Below are 18,632 nucleotides of genomic sequence, written 5' to 3'. Positions count from 1 at the left end.
AAAAGTTGACCATTGGCTTGAACTATCATCACTTTCCTGACCCTATGGTTTACATTTGATTGTGGCATTTCTTTTTAGGTTTTGTGCATCGATGTATTTATATTAGGGGTCATTTAACAAATGGAATAATTTATTAATGAATTATAGAATTATAGATAAAGCACACTAATTGACGACTTGGTTTGCTGTTATAATTCAATAATGCTGACAATTGCAGCCTTTGTCCTCAGTTATATTTGGAAAGGTTGGGAGAAAGTACACAAAGGGAGGGGATTTATTAGAGCTGCAGTGCACGTGAGCCCTAATCAAATTGCCTTTGTGCTTGAAGCTTGTTCATCTAATGAATCTGTTCCTCAGACATTGACACGGTGCATGAGCTGGCCCTCAAGGTGAATGCTCTTTGCGCCCTTTCAATCATCATTGACGTCTGCCAGAGAGTCTCATTAAGGTCCCATAAAACAATTGTGCAATGAAAATGGAAGTAAAACTATAGACTCGGGTGCTGTCCGTGGTTCTGAAAATCCCAGCCCTCTCCGTTCCCATGTGCACTTGTGTGGTGTTTTGCAAAGACTATAATTATCTGAGCCAGTTCGAACTCGGGTGGTATTATGCCACTTGATGGCCACCCTGTGCATGTGAATTATACGTTTTGCAAGGTTATATTAGCATTGTTCAATAGAATATGTAGCCACTAGAAACTAATCCACCACTCCCATCAACACAGGTAAGTATAAACGATCACGTAATGTACCGTAGCCTATATGCAGAGCTTGCATAAGCTTACTATGTATACAACACGATATGAATCAGATATTGAAATAGAATTACATAAATTATTGTTAAGCCATTAGAATGAAGCAGATTTTACCTACTGAACAACATTAGTCAGATCAAACATTTATGCATAGGCGAACATCTATTGAAACATACTAGGTGGTAATGAAATCATATAGAAGAATTTCAGCTGGGAAGCAAACTGGAATTCCTAAATTGGAACATTCAACTTTCCTTATCACAATTATCTTCAAATCTCTGAAAGTACACGAATCCCTTCTTCAGGATTGATGGTGTTATATAGTTAAAGCGGGCACGTTGAAGGCAGAGTTTCAACTGTAACTAATTGAACGCGTTAACCGATATATAAAAAAACAAACAAACACTAAAAGCCGTGTTCATGTCTTATTACTGGTGTTTTTGAAATCATTTTACAAAAGAGAGGTGCTCAATAATCAGCGTGACAAGCCCTTCACTTACCTTAATCATTGGGAACGTATCCATTCGTTTTGATTGCACTTAATTCTAAGCCTTTGCTGTTTCAACACATCTTCTTTTCTTGTTTCATGTAAAAGAAAAGCAGAGAAACGAAGGAAGGTGCATTCTTTTGCACACCGACCTGCGCTGATATCCGAGTCCTATCGCACCATTCATGTGTAGTTTCCACCAAGTTGAGCTGAAAACGGCCACACGCACTTCTAGATCAGACAATTATCCCCAGATCTCTCGTTAAATTGTTATTCCTCTCCGAACGCCACCCGTTTATTCCCGTGTTTCAGTTGCTGTCTGTTTCTTCATTGTTTTGTAGTGAATCCAGTAAAGCGCAGGCAATTCCGTTCGCAAACTAAAGAGATATCCAGATAAACCCCGAGAAAAGCGGACAGATTGAGCCTAGTTTGAAAAAAGAATGGGTTGCAAAAAGCGCAGGTCAGTTGAAGCATGTATAGCCTATACTGAACGTGTGTAGACGGCGATCATGAGCTCTCCAGAGCCGTGCAAATCTGTAGATGGCACAAACGAGTCAGAACGGACACGGTGCGTTGCAGGGACAACTCCGAGAAGCTTATCAGGATCACAGTAATGCACAGACGGACGTATGGCGCGCATACCAAGGCGTCCGGATTTACGCATTATCTGTACGTTCATTGAACCTAAATAATTAGCCTTTAAGGGGAATTGTCTATCTGGGTTGACTGCGCTTAGACGCAGGATGTCCGATTGTGTCGGATCAACTTCAGCTGCGAGTATAGGCTACGGATTATCTATGCCCTCACTTAACCTAGATAATTAGTCTTTGAGATTTTGAGCAGATTTGTTTCAATTAACTTACTGACAAAACACTGAACGCATATGTCATGTCTTTTAAGACCTAGAAAAATATTATGCTAGTATGTTAAATTGCCATCTGTTATTGTCATTGCCTGCAAAAAGTGAAAATGTTTCATAATTGTCAATATTACAATTCAGAATACAAGAGTCAGTTCCAGCCCTCGAATTTGATTGGTCAAATGTTTCATGAGTAGTGCGTTTAAAACAGCGCCGGGACATTTTACTGTATGAATGATATGTGTCTGTTCAAATCATTCCAGACCACAGCAGAGTGGAAGATGACTGGTGGTTTGCTATGTCATTCTATTTTAGACACTGTTACCTGGTGAGATTTGCTCTTAAATATGTTCAGTGATTCCACAATGTCAAGAACATATTATATGAATTATATGAATATGAATTTATATGAATTAATGTCGTTATTAATACTTTGCTTTAATTAACAACAGGGCTGCACATGAATCCAATTTGGCGCCACTGTATGAGGCAAGTTCAAGTATGAACAGCTCAGAATCTCATCTCATACAGTAATTAGGACATGGCGCGGACGCAACATATGTTACAGCCATGAACCATGATTTGCTTCTTGCTGTTGCTTGTCCCTGACAGGTGGTATTGAGTCATTCTAGAAACCATTTGATTGGACAAGAATATGCATCTGAGATCAAGATGATCTCAGTGCATCAATATCTTTAGACTGTATTCCCGCAAGTGAAAGACATTTTAAATGCTTACATTATGACAAAAGTTTATTTGGTAACACTTTACAATAAGGTCTCATTTGTTAACATTAGTTAATATATTTACTAGCATTAACTATGAGCAATAACCTATACATTTATACATTAATCTTTATTCATGTTTTTTAATAAAAGGACAGTTGTTTATTGTTTGTTAGAATCACAGCACATTAACTAACGTTAATAAATACACCTTTTGATTTCAAAAATGTATTAGTAAATGTTGATTTTACAAACTTTTAGGAGGATATACCATCTCCAACACAGATAACCTCAAAGCAAATAAAAAAGGGTTCCTCATTTTGTAAAATAAAAAGAAATTGTTCAATTTACAATGAAAGTTATGGGGTATTGGAATAAAAGCAGAAATTAGTAATCTTGTCATAAACTTCTATTGGAAGTGCATTAATGGAAACACTTGGCTGCATCCGAATATTCATTCAACAGTGTGTGAAATGAGTATGTCCGAATTCACAATATAGTCGTGAACAGCAATGCAACACTTGTTCAAAATGTGCTAAAAACACTACTTATCCATGGTAAAATCAGTGTAACACACAGCTTCATATGGCTTATTGCTGCTTTATAATGAAATGGTTTCTCCTTGTTATATTTCAGTTGCTGTCAGACCTTTCTTTTCCAGGAAGATGATGAGATTATGTATTCTGTTCCCATGGAGTTACGTTATACATTTGATAAGTCCATCACGAGTGAAACAATTGCAGCGTGAGATTTGCTGTACTTTATTTCTTTTCTGCCGCTGATATGGAAAAATATCCCTGCCACTCGTATGGTGAAATGTCTGTGAACGATGAGATGTCTGTGAATGATGAGATGTCTGTGAACGATGGTGAAGATATTTTTTTTTTGCTGACAGCAAAACACAAAAACAGTTTTCCTATTCATTTTTTAACTCATTATTTCCAAGAGGTTTCTTTTCCAGTAAATTCAAGAATGGCCAATTTTCAGTAATGAAAAGTGGAAAATACACAGAAAAAAGGAACTATTTTTGAATAGAAATATAGCTGCCATAGGAACTGACTCAGTTGTTTTTAAGTTGCTGAAGGCAGAATGATTTTGAAATATGCAGAAGCATCGGCTCAGAGTCAAACAAATGCCCTAAAGATAATTTACTGGCAATTCACCATGCAGTCGGACAGTGACCTCTAACAAACCGCTCAAGTGCCCAAGGAGTTTTCAAGGCCAAAGAGCAGAATTATCACCACAGGGCAATATAATCACTCAACTTCAGTTCAGTTGAGACTGAAAGCAAAAAGGTCCCAAAACAAATAGGTGTGGTGAATGACTGCAGTACAGTCTTGACAGAGCATTACTCTTTAAGATAGTGGTCTTCAGCAGGTTCTACTGCTGCAGGATTCCACAATTCTTTTGTTATAAATAGATATGCTTTAAATATAAATACTGTATATAATATTAAAGAATAGGCACAGTGATTAAAGTTCTCCGTCATTACGACGTATTTCCATTAATTGGATTGCAAAGAGGCCATGTGAGATCAGTTTTGACGGTACACCTTAGACATTCTACTAACTATAAGTAACTTTGCAACTACATGTCAACTAACTCTCATTAGAGTATTAGTAGACTGACTGCTTAAAGGGATAGTTCACCCAAAAATGAAAATTTGATGTTTATCTGCTTACCCCCAGGGCATCCAAGATGTAGATGACTTTTTTTCTTCAGTCGAACGCAAATTATGATTTTTAACTGCAACCGCTGCCCTCTGTCATTCAAATAATAGCAGTGATTGGGAACTTGAACAATAAGAGTCGAAAAACTTCCATAGACAAATCCAAATTAAACCCTGCGGCTCGTGACGACACACTGATGTCCTAAGACACAAAACGATCGGTTTGTGCGAGAAACCGAACAGTATTTATATCATTTTTTTACCTCTAATACACCACTATGTCCAACTTCGTTCAGCTTCCGGCTAGTGTGGTCTGATCGCGCTCTGACAACGGAAGTGATGTCTCGCGCTCATTGAAGTATATGGGCGAGACATCACTTCCGTCAACAGAACACGTTTTTTGACCTCACTAGCAGGAAGCTGAACGAAGTTGGACATAGTGGTGTATTAGAGGTAAAAATTATATAAATAATGTTCGGTTTCTCGCACAAACCGATCGTTTCGTGTCTTACGACATTAATGTGTCGTCACGAGCCGCAGGTTTTAATTTGGATTTGTCTAAGCAAGTTTTATTTACTGTTATAGTTGAAGTTCCCATCTACTGCTATTATTTGACTGACAGACGGCAACGGTTGCAGTTAAAAATCATAATTTGCGTTCGACTGAAGAAAAAAAGTCACCTACATCTTGGATGCACTGGGGGTAAGCTGCTAAACATCAAATTTTCATTTTTGGGTGAACTATCCCTTTAATATCTGCTAACACTTTATTTTGATGATCCCCAACAAACATTCTACTGACAATAAGTAACTTTGAAACTAAGTTAACTTATTCTATAAAAACCTAACCATAACCTAACAGTCTACTAATATTCTAATGAGAGTTAGTTTACATGTAGTTGCCAAGTTACTTACACTCTAAAAAATGCTGGATTAAAAACAACCCAAGTTGGGTTGAAAATGGACAAACCCAGCAATTGGCTTGTTTTAACCCATGCGGTATGGTTAAATGTTTGCCCAACCTGCTGGGTAGTTTTATTTAACTCAGCTATTGTTTAAAAATTACTGTATTGCTTAATTAAAATTAACCCAAAGTATGTTGGAAATGAACATTTATTAATGTTCAATAAATAATTATTAAACAATAAACATTTATTAAATTCATTATTAATACATTTATATTAATACACTATTAAACTATTAAATTTATATTAATAAAATATTAAAGCTTATTAATAAACATTCACTAACATTCACTTTTGTCTATTATTGTTGCCTCTAATTGCATCTGGTTTTTAATTTCCCAACTATTTTGGGTTCATTTTAAGCTAGCCATATAGCAATTTTTAAATAATAGTTGGTTTGAATAAAACTACCCAGCAGGTTGGGCAAACATTTAACCCAACCGCTGGGTTTGTCCATTTTCAACCCAACTTGGGTTGTTTTTAACCCAGCATTTTTTTAGAGTGTATAGTTGAAGATGACCATCGAAATAAAGTGTAACCCAGTTGAGGGTCGGAAATTAACAGGGCGTGGGGCAAATATTCCCCCCAAATTTAAGAGTGTCACAATATATATGTAACGTAGGGAGACTCATGGTAAGATCCATTTGCAGCTTTATTAAATGTTGAGCGTGGTCGTACAGGCATGGTCAAACGGGGCGAACAGGAACATCAGAGACAGGCAGAATCGTAGTCAGAGAACAGGCAGAGGTCAAAAGGCAGGCAGCTAACAATCACAGAACTGTAGAACCAGACAGGGATCAGCAACAGGAACCGGAACAGACAGGGAAACAGAATAACAACGCTTGGAAATGTCACACAGGGAAAACAAGACCTAGCAGTGAGGTGATGTGTGTAAGAGTCTTTTATAGTCCTGGTGATGAGCTGCAGCTGGGTGTGGTGATAAGTGATTAGTGTTAAGTGTGTGCAGGTGAGTGGCAGAGAGGATGATGGGAGATGTAGTCCGGGAACTGACAGGAACAGACGGTGATCATGACAATATATCATTATTTGTACAACTGAAAAGTCTCAAGCATTGAAAAAAGTATCAGTTTTATTTCATAGATTTAAAACAGCTTTGAAATTATACAAACTGGCAATAGAAAAGCTGTTCTAAAAGATATTATTCCCAAAAAAAGCTGTTGTGTTAGGATATACCAGAGATTAGTGAAATCAAACACAAGCTTTATTGGCAGATTCATTGAGCACAACAGGTCAGTAAAAAGTCTATTGGCAGGTCAAGGAAAATGGCAAATAAATTAAGATGGTATTTACTGTTTTGCAGATGGTGACAGAGATCATGGTTGCTCAGAAGAGGATTGTGGAAAGCAGACACCTCGTTGGTAAGAGGAGGAAGAATCCCTGTGAGTACAACTAACTATCTCTTTTCTTACAGATGACGCTGAGAGGAAAGTTGGAGCATGGAGATACAGGAAGAAGGGAGATTACTAGGAGTTTGCAGGAGAATTTGCTGGAGGCAAGTAGTCAGTTAGATAGTCCTTTGTCCACGTCGAGGCCTGAGGTGCAATTGATGTAAGGGAGTGACGGTGGAGCCTGGTAACTCCATGACATATTGGTGTTGAGTATTTAAATAAAGTAATTGTTAAAAGAACATGGAGATTTAAGAGGAGTATAAGATTTTTAGGACAGGTCTTTAATCCCTGGCATTTTACATTATCTGTTACCATATCATTGGGTTCAACCTTCTGACACATTCTTTGTCAAAAGGCATAGTTTGTCGTAAGGTGGATGAAAGGAGGACTCCAGTTGCGGTGAACAAAAGAACAAGTTTATTCAGGGTGAAACCTGAGACCGCAAAATAAAACAATCAAAGTGACTGGTGACAGTTTGAGGAAACTGTTTGGTGGTTCTCGCTGTATCTGCACACACTACAGCAGACACACAGGCTGGAGAGGCCACCGAGAAAGCAGGAGACAGGACAACCCAGCAGAAGACGAGCCCAGCAAGAGAATATAGCTCGTTTAAAAACTCCTCGCCTAAGGGTCCTGAGCACAAAATCAAAACAGGTAAGACACAGAGCAAAAACGCAGTACAACCATGTAACATCCACACAACATGAAGATCAACTGACAACAAGGGATAGACAACAGCTGGACATAGAAAGGGTAGAGGGAACGAGCGACAAGTGTGGGAGATCAGCTCGTGATCAAGCACTGTAGTGCTGATTATTCCAATCAGAAAAATGACAGGACAAGACAAACAACAGGAAGAGCCGGTGTCACACCCTGAACCTGTGACATAGTTCTGACATTTCAAAGGCTGTAATTTCTCTTTTTGATATAATATTATCATTATTTATGCACACCTACCAAGAAAAAAAAAGATATATCAGTGCTGCTTAGATAACGTTAAGTGATGAAGACTTGTAAGTTTCTCTTTGTGCTTGCTGGAGGTTAACCCAGGCATGAATGTGTTTTTTGGCAGACACTCTCGATGAACACCCCCTTTGATTGGGTTCACAGAGAGGGCTCCACAGCCTCCCCTTGGAGAATGATCGATGTAGACCGCGGGAGACAGAATGAGGAGCCCCCTCTCTCCCCTCCTCTCAGCTGCACTGACAGCTGTGTCCGAGCTACAGAAAGTATCAGAGCAAAATCTCAAAAGCTAAAAAACAAAAAAACAAAAAGGCAGCTTCAGGAGAATCTCCATTCAAGATCTCATTACTGAAGTTAGTTGAAGCAGAAGATAGGAACGATAATAGTGAGGAGACTGGGGGTATTTTAAAGTTTTTGCTGTAGCAATGTGTTTCTTAAGTGTTCCTTTTATATATTTTCACCTTATTTTATTTATGGGGTATGCTTTTTTATTTATTGGGGACACTTTAAGGTTTAATTATACAAGTACTGACTGATATTAATTAACAATGTGTACTTAGGGTTAGAATTAGCAAGGAACATGTGTAATATTCAGAACATCTGAAGGTAGCAAAACAATTTTAAACTTTTTTGAAAAGTTTATTATGTATGTATAATAGTAATTTTATATTTAATTGTACCTTTAGGGTACAATGTTGTCCCTTTAAGGGTACTGCCCAAGTGACAAGCTGATTAAATAAAAAAAATCGCTTTTTTTTTATTTTATTTTTTTTTTTATAGATTCCTTGGTAGCAATTTATAAGGGTCCACGAATAATCATGTATTAATACCTGAGATAATACTTACTTCAGCATGAATCAATGATTAGAGAATACATTAAAGAAAAATATTGAGTGCCTAACCTTAACCCTCTACCGCACGCATTATGATAAATCTATAAAAAAAAATATTTGACTCTTTTTATTTTCTTAGAATGGCTTAACTTAAAGTGCTGTAAAAAATTTTTTGGAAAAAAATATTATTTTAAGGTACTTTATGATATGTTGCCATATGGCAACAACGTATAATAGTGGAAAAACTTAAAATAAGTTTAAGTGTATATAGTTAATATTTTTCCTCAGAAATGTTGTTTGTATTGAATCAATTAGTGCTATTATAAGTTTTAGCAGGAATTATAAACAATACCTTATACTTATTTTCCAACATCTTGTGTTTTTCCATTCTCTTTTGCTGAATAATGCATTATATTCTTTAAATTTCACCATTTTTCTGTATGAAACCTCAAAAAGCATTTTTTTTTTCCAAAGGTGAGATACATGTAGACATCACATTTGGTGCTCTTCACACTTACAATACACTTACAGCCACTTGCACCTGCCTTGTTGAGACACCATGATAGGAAAGTGGTGGGTCTGGGCCAGTATACTTGGCTGTGATGGCAGATCTCTGATGTTGATTTAATGCATAATACAAATGCCATGGCAGTCCTTAACATACGACTAATCAACATTATATCACTAGCATTAATGTTTTTATTGTTATAGCTTAACAGACTGCAGCTGATCTTTGCTAGCTATCTAACCTATTATAATAATGTCATTCCATTATTGCGCAGTGTTGCCATATGGCAACACAGACATTTTCTCGATTTACCAAAAACTAATTTCATAAAAACATTTTTGAGTGGTGAATATGTCATCATACCTTACCTGAGATGATGTTAACATTTTTTTTGTGAATGTGACATGGGCAGGTCCTTGTTTGTTACTGACGTTTTAGTTTGCTTTCAGCAACTACCGACAAGAGATGGCAGTCTGTCAGATATCGCGTCACAGAAAAAAAATGCATGTCATGTGACTTAACCAAAGCACATCATTGGCTAAATTAAGGTCTTCTCTTACCAATAAAAAAACTAGAATGTTCTCTTAAAGAGACGGTGGCAAGGAAATGAACATAAAGAGTATGTTGCCATATGGCAACACTATGCGGTAGAGGGTTAACTATGACCAGAATCATATGGATTCATAATGGCAACCTTAACTAAGGTTAGTACATGTTTCATTGTTGAATATATAATTTTAGGGGGAAACTAAACCAAACAGGCTCCATAAGAATAAAGGAGAAGTATTCTGACTTTGAAATAAATGTGAATAATATTCTCATAAGATTTTGCCATCTGCAGCTTCATCAATAAACATCACTGGATGGTACATTAGTTTGTGGCTATTTACATGGATCTTTGTTTTCAAATGTAGAAAATACTATATACACTAATAACAATTATTATCACCAATAAGTTGATAGTTGTTTTTGCATGATTCTTTCCCTTCAAACTCACCCTATCCGTGGCTTTTACAAAGTTATACAAAAGCTAAAAATTTGATGCCTCACTTTAGATATTCTACTAACTATAAGTAAGTTTGTAACTACATGTCAAGTCAAGTCAAATTTATTTATATAGCGATTTTACAATTGGTAATTGTTTCAAAGCAGCTTTACATATTAGTAGCACAGAAAAAAGGGAAGTGGTTAAAAATAAGCTGTACAAACAAGCGTGGTAATATGTAACATATACAAGATGCTGCTACATTAAGCCAATGTCGGCTGACTGCCAGGGGTTGAAAAAAAAACCCTAGGAGAAAAACCCAGCGTGCTAACACTGGGAAAAAAGTCCTAGGAGGGAAAAAACCCCTTGGAAGATATATATAATATATGTAAATGGATATGGAGATCAAAATCTGAATTATACATTTTTATTATAGAGATTAAAAATAGATTGTATATAAATATATGTAAGCGGATACAGGGATTAAAAATCTGAATTATAGATGCAGCCAGAACTGGATCTGTAGGCCCATTGTCTCCTGAGCTACGTTGTAGTCAGGTCCAGACACAGGTTCTCCATCTGATCTGGATACGGCCTGGATCCAGCACCAGGCAAACCTCAGGATAAGCAGAGAGACAGATATTATCATAGATGCCATTCTTATTCTGATGTACAGGTATATCTAGTGTTATAGGAAATGTTCTCGGTTCCGGCCGACCTAATTATTGCAGCGTAACAATCCTTTAACGGATTTGAAAAAATGTTAATGCATTGATAGTGTGTTATGTGTATGCAAGAGCAAAGAGATGTGTTTTTAGTCTAGATTTAAACTGACAGAGTGTGTCTGCTTCCCGAGCAATGCTAGGAAGATTGTTCCAGAGTTTAGGTGCTAAATAGGAAAAGGATCTGCCGCCTTCAGTTGATTTTGATATTCTGGGTATTATCAACTGGCCTGAATTCTGAGATCATAATAAACGTGGAGGACTATAATGCATTAAGAGTTCACTTAGGTACTGGGGAGCTAAACCATTTAGAGCTTTATAAGTAAGTAGCAAGATTTTAAAATCTATACGATGTTTAATAGGGAGCCAATGTAATGTTGACAGAACTGGGCTAATATGGTCATACTTTCTGGTTCTAGTAAGAACTCTAGCTGCCGCATTTTGGACCAACTGTAGTCTGTTTAAAAGCCGAGCAGAACAACCACCCAGTAGAGCGTTACAGTAATCTAGTCTTGAGGTCATGAATGCATGAACCAACTGTGCCGCATTTGTCATTGAGAGCATATGTCGTAATTTAGATATATTTTTTAGATGGAAGAAGGCAGTTTTACAGATACTGGAAACATGACTTTCAAATGAAAGATTGGTATCAAAGAGCACACCCAAGTTCCTAACTGAGGACAAAGGTTTAATGGAGCACCCGTCAAGTGTTAGAGAGTATTCAAGGTTTTTTCGTGAGGAACTTTTTGGTCCAAAGATTAGGATATCAGTTTTTTCTGAATATAATAATAAGAAATTTCTTGTCATCCGGTTTTTAATGTCAGCTATGCATTCTGTTAGTTTTGTGAATTTGTAGGTTTCGTCAGGGCGTGAGGAAATATAGAGCTGAGTATCGTCAGCGTAGCAGTGAAAACTAACACCATGCTTCCTAATTATCTCTCCTAAGGGCAGCATGTACAGAGTGAAAAGCAACAGTCCTAGTACTGAGCCTTGTGGTACTCCATATTGAACCTGTGATCGATACGACATCTCTTCATTAACTACTACAGACTGATAACGGTCAGATAAGTACGATTTGAACCATGCCAAAGCAATTCCACTAATGCCAATATAGTTTTCAAGTCTTTTTAGAAGAATGTTGTGATCGATAGTGTCAAAAGCAGCACTGAGATCTAATAACACTAATAGAGAAATACAGCCACGATCGGATGATAGGAGTAGATCGTTTGTAATTCTAACGAGAGCAGTCTCAGTACTATGGTATGGTCTAAATCCTGACTGGAAATCCTCACAGATTCCATTTCTTTCTAAAAAGGAGCACAGTTGTGTTGAAACTGCCTTTTCTAGTATCTTTGACAGAAAAGGTAGATTCGATATTGGCCTAATGAGTTAACTCTCATTAGAGTATTAGTAGACTGTCTGCTGAAAAATCTGCTAACACTTTATTTTGACGCTCTCCAACAGACATTCTACTGACTATAAGTAACTTTGCAACTACATGTCCTCTTAACCATGTCCTCTTGATCCCTAAAACACCTAACCCAAACCTAACAGTCTACTAATACTCTAATGAGAATCAGTTGACATGTACTTGCAAAGTTACTTACTGCAAAGTTACTTACAGTTACTTATTATTTACAATGACTAAAGTGGATCATTGAAATAAAGTGTTATACGGAAAAAAAAAAAGAAAAGAAAAAAAAAAAAAAAAGGTTTCCAAAAGAAATAACTAAACAGGAACCATATACACCACAGTCTGGGGAACACAGAAACATCCAGATTCAGATCATGACCATACTGTACCAAAGTCCCTTTAAGACAAGTCATTTCACTCGGCGGCCATCTCTGAAACTCCTCTCGGGCATCCTGGGCATCATGCAGCTCCTATCTCTTTGAATGGGGAAACATCAAATTCTCCAAAACTGTTTGCCAACCTTACGATTAAATTTCATATTTGAAATCACCAATGAAATCTGACAACAACTGTCTCATAAATGTTTTTTTTCCAAACTCTCGAATCATGACAAAAAACTATTTTTCAGGCTGTATCAAGCTAATGCGCATGCGCAAACCTAAATGCGCTTCTCTTGTGCTTCATTTCACAGGCGCGCGTCTAACTGTTTCTATAGAAACCATTGCTTCTAACGGTCGCTGCAGTGACGCGATGACTTTACCAGTCGGCGATTGGTTCTTATTTAGAAGGCAGGACTTATTCCGCCATATTGCGCGTTACACTTTCTCCCATTCAAAACAATACGAGTGACATGTCTTGTGTTATTCTATAGTCTTTGACTGTACCTCCGCCCTGTGACTTCTTGAAAAGCCACTAAATGACACTATATGACATTTCTTTACCTGGGCTGGGTATTTTATAGAAAGTTAAGTCATGACCTGATTTTAGTGAGTTAACTATGATGTCCCCCTCAAATAAAGTCATGACACAATTATGCATTAACAAGGCGTGTAACCCCTCCGGTTCTGCTTGGTTTTTGTTTGTTTGTTTGTTTGTTTGTTTTTTTGTAAACAAAAAAATATATATTATTACCTTTCTCATGCAGATCTCTTAAGTATAAGCAGCTGAATATGGAAATGTTCTAAAAACATAGTCACATAAAAATGTGCAACGTTTGCTAGAAGGAGGTGACATATTTTACCCACTAATACATCTTGCTGTCTTATCTAACTTATGGCATAGTTTTGATGTTACAGCATTCTGTCCAGAGACAAAACTCTTAAAAGTTTTTGTGCACAAACCAGGCCTGGTTCCAGAATCAAATCACTGGAGGTTCTTCTGAAAATTACTAAGGCCGCTGTAGTACAGTGGAGATGTAGGCTAAGCAATGGCTTCACCATAGAAGTGTACAGTGATGCATTTAAGATTATTTAAAAGTCACTTTTACCAAAAATAATAGAATTTAAAAACTGGTTTGCTACAAATATTTTTCTGTTAATCTATTAGTCTGCCTTAACATTGCTTTAATGTGTTGTTTATTCAACATGTCGAATTTCTGTCCCGTACAAAGTGAAACCAGTCAGCATTTAGGCTATACATGTCACTTCTAAAACTTTGCAGCATGCAATTGGCCATCGGTCCTCTTAACAATAGTTTTATTCAGGGGATTATATAGGCTGTAGCCTCGAAAGCGAGCCAAGATGGCTTCCTTTTACAATCAATAAAACACTGTCACTTTGTTATTTCATCGCAATCTCACAAAGTTCATTTATAATCAATGAAGCTGCCAACAATGCACAATAAATCTCTTACTTACATGAGAGGTTTTGCGAGCCTGCGTAACTCAACACTTAATTAAAATTGAGTGGATGCTGACTAACTTAAACACCTCTGATTGGCCATTGCATTCAAGAGATCAACAAATATGTCTGTGATTGGCTACTGTGCTTACCACTGCAAAAACACATTTTAAATAGATACATTTGACGTTCTCTAGAGCGCAAACTCAAATATGCAGTATCAACTGAGGGTGCTCTTGCTTGCGTTTGAGGGTGCTTAGAACCCTCTAGCACCCCCGTAGACCTAGGCCTGGCACAAACAGACTTCAAGAGGAAACGTTTGTTTAACCTTTACCTCAAAACTGAAATGATGAAGGACACTGGGGGTTCAGGACATTACTCATGTGTCTTCATTCATTCTAGGTATGCCTGCTGGTAGAGCATTGATCCGTAAAGACAGATACTCATGAAAAACCGCCTAGGGATAGTTAATAGTCTTATTTATTATAAATTAATAGTCTGTCATAAATTACTTACCCTCATGTTGTTCCTAACCCATTAGACTTTTTACATATCTTCTTAACACAAATTAAGATATTTTGACCATTCACAATAGATGAATGAAATCTGTTTGAGAGAGCTACATCTCCAAAAAGCCAAGCCAATGTTGATTCTTGTTTTATTACAAGTTCTGTTGCATTCTCTTTTTGCTAGCAGAATCTCTTTTGGATATGATGAGACATGTATGGGTGAGTGACATACCTACACAATTTTCTGAGAAAACCATCCAAGAGGTCTAAAATATAGACACTTAACTATAAAAAAAATAAAATATATAAAATATATAAACTTACCACAGTGAATCAGAGTAAGAAAAAAACATGTTTTGGAAGAAGGATTGATGTCATACAGACTCATTATTTAAATTTTGTTACATAGTGTACCTTTAAATCTGTTTAAGCATTTGACTCATATGGATTTATTTTACAATCTCTTTATTAACTTTTTGGGGGATTGAATAGACTTCTAATGGAGAGATATTTTCATTTAAAATATCTTCATTTGTGTTCCGAAGATGAACAAAATTATTATGGGTTTGGAACGACATGAGGGTGATAATTGATGACAGAAATTTCTCTTTAAGACATGCTATCACATATTGTGTATAATGTCACATTACAATATGTGGCTCTAGATGTATTGTGACTTTTAACAGTTTCAAAGTTAAAGGTGTTTTGATTATTTAACTTGCAAGTATACAGATCCTACAACAGCTCTGACAGAATCACACCTTGAGGAATAAAAAGAATAAAAGCAGGTGTGCTTACAAGGTAATCAGAAAATTACATTCCAAGGTCTAATATAATATTAGACACAGCTTTGGTAATGTATTAGAGTTGACATATTATGATTATTATTTCTCTCTAATTGTAGTCACATCTATTAAATTACTGATATGGATCACTGATTGCATTCCTCAGTTCAGCAAAGTTTAATACGTTTTTAAATAGCAGGATTATTTTTAAAATCTATTTCAACTACAAGAATGCAATAATGCAATAAACATTAATTCAACAACATAAGATTTAACATAAAACCCTACTGTAAATAAATGATTGTTACAGTTCCCTTCTATCCTGGACTCCATCTCCCTGTCTCACACCTGCACGTACTTCCGAATCAACTCCCTATCATCATGGATTCCCCGCACCTGGACCACATTATTATCACTCCCTTTAAATGGACTCACTTTCCTGCACTCCTTGTCTGTTCTTATGTTTGCTTTGATATGGTTGTTCTATTTCTTTGTTCATTAAACGTCTATTTGTAGAAGTCTGATTCTGAGCCTTCTCTACTGCAACCGCACATAACACTTATAAGGGAAAAAAAAAAAAAAAAAAAATTTGTAATTTCTGTGAAAAAAAAAAAAAGTGAAAAAAAAAAATCAAATGTGAGCTGTCACACAAAGATTTCTAAATGCACTTTTTTACTTTCAAAAACTATACATTTAACAGTATTTTACTGTAATATGTTATAAATATTCCGTTACAGCTCTTCACCATAAAGTAACTGAACTTGTGGTTTAAGCCATTAACAGGTCTTTACAGTAGGGTTTTACAGTGTTCACTGTTAAAATTACGAACTTTTTATTTATATAGTTTTTCAGATTAAGTATTCTTGACATAACTTAAATGTGCACTAAATATGTTTTCTTACACTGGCTCCTCATCCTGGTTTTGGATATATAGAAAATGTATGTGACATTGCAGCTGCAAATCACAATTTTTATTTTATTCCTTTTTTGTACAATTTTTAAAACTTATAAAATATCACCTGAGGGTCATATAAATCTATTCTAGGCCTACTTAAGTCAGGTTTCATTTTATTTAAATTGGTTCTTATTCTCACAATGGAAAATCATTTTGCTGGGTCTAAGTATACAGATCTCATGAGAATATGTGTGTATTTTTATGTTAAATGTGGTTCTACCACACGTACATTTACTTACGTTTTCATAAGTTTTCTGTAATTGTTTACCCATTTTATAATATTTAGTTTGTTTGCTGTGCGATTTTCTCCTATGCAGCTACTGACAATACAACCATAAGATACACCAAAAAACGTAAGTATTTTTAAGTTTTAGTGGCATAATTACGTCAGTATTGTATATTTTAGCACCTTTCAAAACGTACAAAAATGTACGTTTTGTGTCTTTGAAAGTTACGTATTAATAACTATGTATTAACAATGAGGCTGAAGTATAACCTGTTTTTTAAATGAAGTATTCTGTTAGCTTTTAGGCACTATGCAATGAGCTGTTGCTAAGCTGCCTTTTTCCTCACATTCTAAAAGAGAAACATCAACACAGAGGACATTGTGTCAGATGCACACTTGTTCATTATTTGTGTGCTGCACATGACACATACATGAAGGGCATGACAAGTTCTTTCATTCAGGGTCGTACATCAGCGCAAGTGTAGTGTGATTCTTTACAAGACATTCAAGGCTCATAAAATCTGACCTGAGATGTTAAAGACAAAACAGAGAGACAGATTCCGTGGAAAGAAATAAAAAATAACAAACTTGACACATTGAGGTACTGCATTGTTTACATTCATAGGCTGTGTACACACCGGCAATGAGCTCCAATGATGTCTTTTACACTACAATTAGCAGTGCAGTAAACAGCTTGTTCATGGACTCCATTTCGCAGTGCCGCCAAGTGTTACAAGAGAAGCTATTTAGCCTCCGTTCAACACTGCTCAAAGCATTTTTGACCTTGGCTAAGTGCTTTATAGCTCTGAATGATTTATTAAAAATAACTGCATCTGCCGGAAGACTCGGTGTGACATGCTAAAAGAGGATGACTGTAGTGCTGAAGAATAAAAATCTCTGCAGATAAATGAGGATCTTGCACACACAGATTTTAATAAAAGAAGATTTTAGCTTATTCCCTTTTGTAGTACTCTATAGTAAAATCCTGAAAACCTTTTTCCATCATTTATTTTTTGTGACTTTTCACATGAACCAACCATGAGTAACTGAAACACAGGGATTTAAATACATAAGGCAAACAAAGGAAACTAAACAAGACTCAGGTGAAACTAATCAGTAACTAAGGCATCCAACAAGGGCTAATCAAGAACTATTCAGAAAGGGAATACAAGAAACAGAAATACAAGAACAAAATGACAACTAATCTGAACATAACTTTTAGGGTACCTGTATTTGCATGCATATATTCTTTTCATATATATAAAATACAATGTAAAAACATGTATGTACACAATAAGTGCGTTGTATCAAATGATGTATTAAATGTTATATAGTTAAAGCGCCCCTGAAATCAAAATGTAAGTTTTTTTTAGCCTTTAGTATGAATTTGTTAGCCTTAAGATTATAAATAAGCTGGTGTGTTCCAAAACAATTCGCAATTCGCATTTAAGATATATAAGCATTCAAAACTTACAGTCTCTCACTTCCGCTAAAACAGATCACGGATTTTCATGACATCACGTCGCACTTCAGTTTCTCATCAAATCTTCAGTCCAATCTGAAGTCCCGCCTCCTCCTACACTCTTACAGACACTGAAGCCTTGGCTGAAATCAGTCATTTGCTTACACATTTACTAGTTTCTACATGGTGAATGGCACATTGTGCAGTATATAGAGAATAGGGAATGATTCACACAGTGTAAATATGCTTTCCTTTGACTCGAATGAAGTCCATTTTCGCGTTAGTGTCATATGAATCGCTGCAACGCGACCAGTCTGCTCCGGTCCAGAGACACGAGAGCACAGAGCGGATCATATGCACGAGTCGGCACAGACCATAAAAGGTATTGGACCCATTTGAATTATACACAAAATGCTGTATATAAGTGATATAAAGAAATGGTTAGAGATTAGAAGGAAACAGAGGTTTTACAGAGTCTAACGGCTCTGGCAAGCTGAGACAAAAACAAAACGCTATTGGCTGTTTAAAAAAGGGGCGGGGCTGTTCGATATGTCACCCTGTCTTC

Source organism: Chanodichthys erythropterus, chromosome 18 (genome assembly GCF_024489055.1).
Source record: "Chanodichthys erythropterus isolate Z2021 chromosome 18, ASM2448905v1, whole genome shotgun sequence".
NCBI lineage: Eukaryota > Metazoa > Chordata > Actinopteri > Cypriniformes > Xenocyprididae > Chanodichthys > Chanodichthys erythropterus.
Note: the sequence above shows the minus strand (reverse complement) of the source record.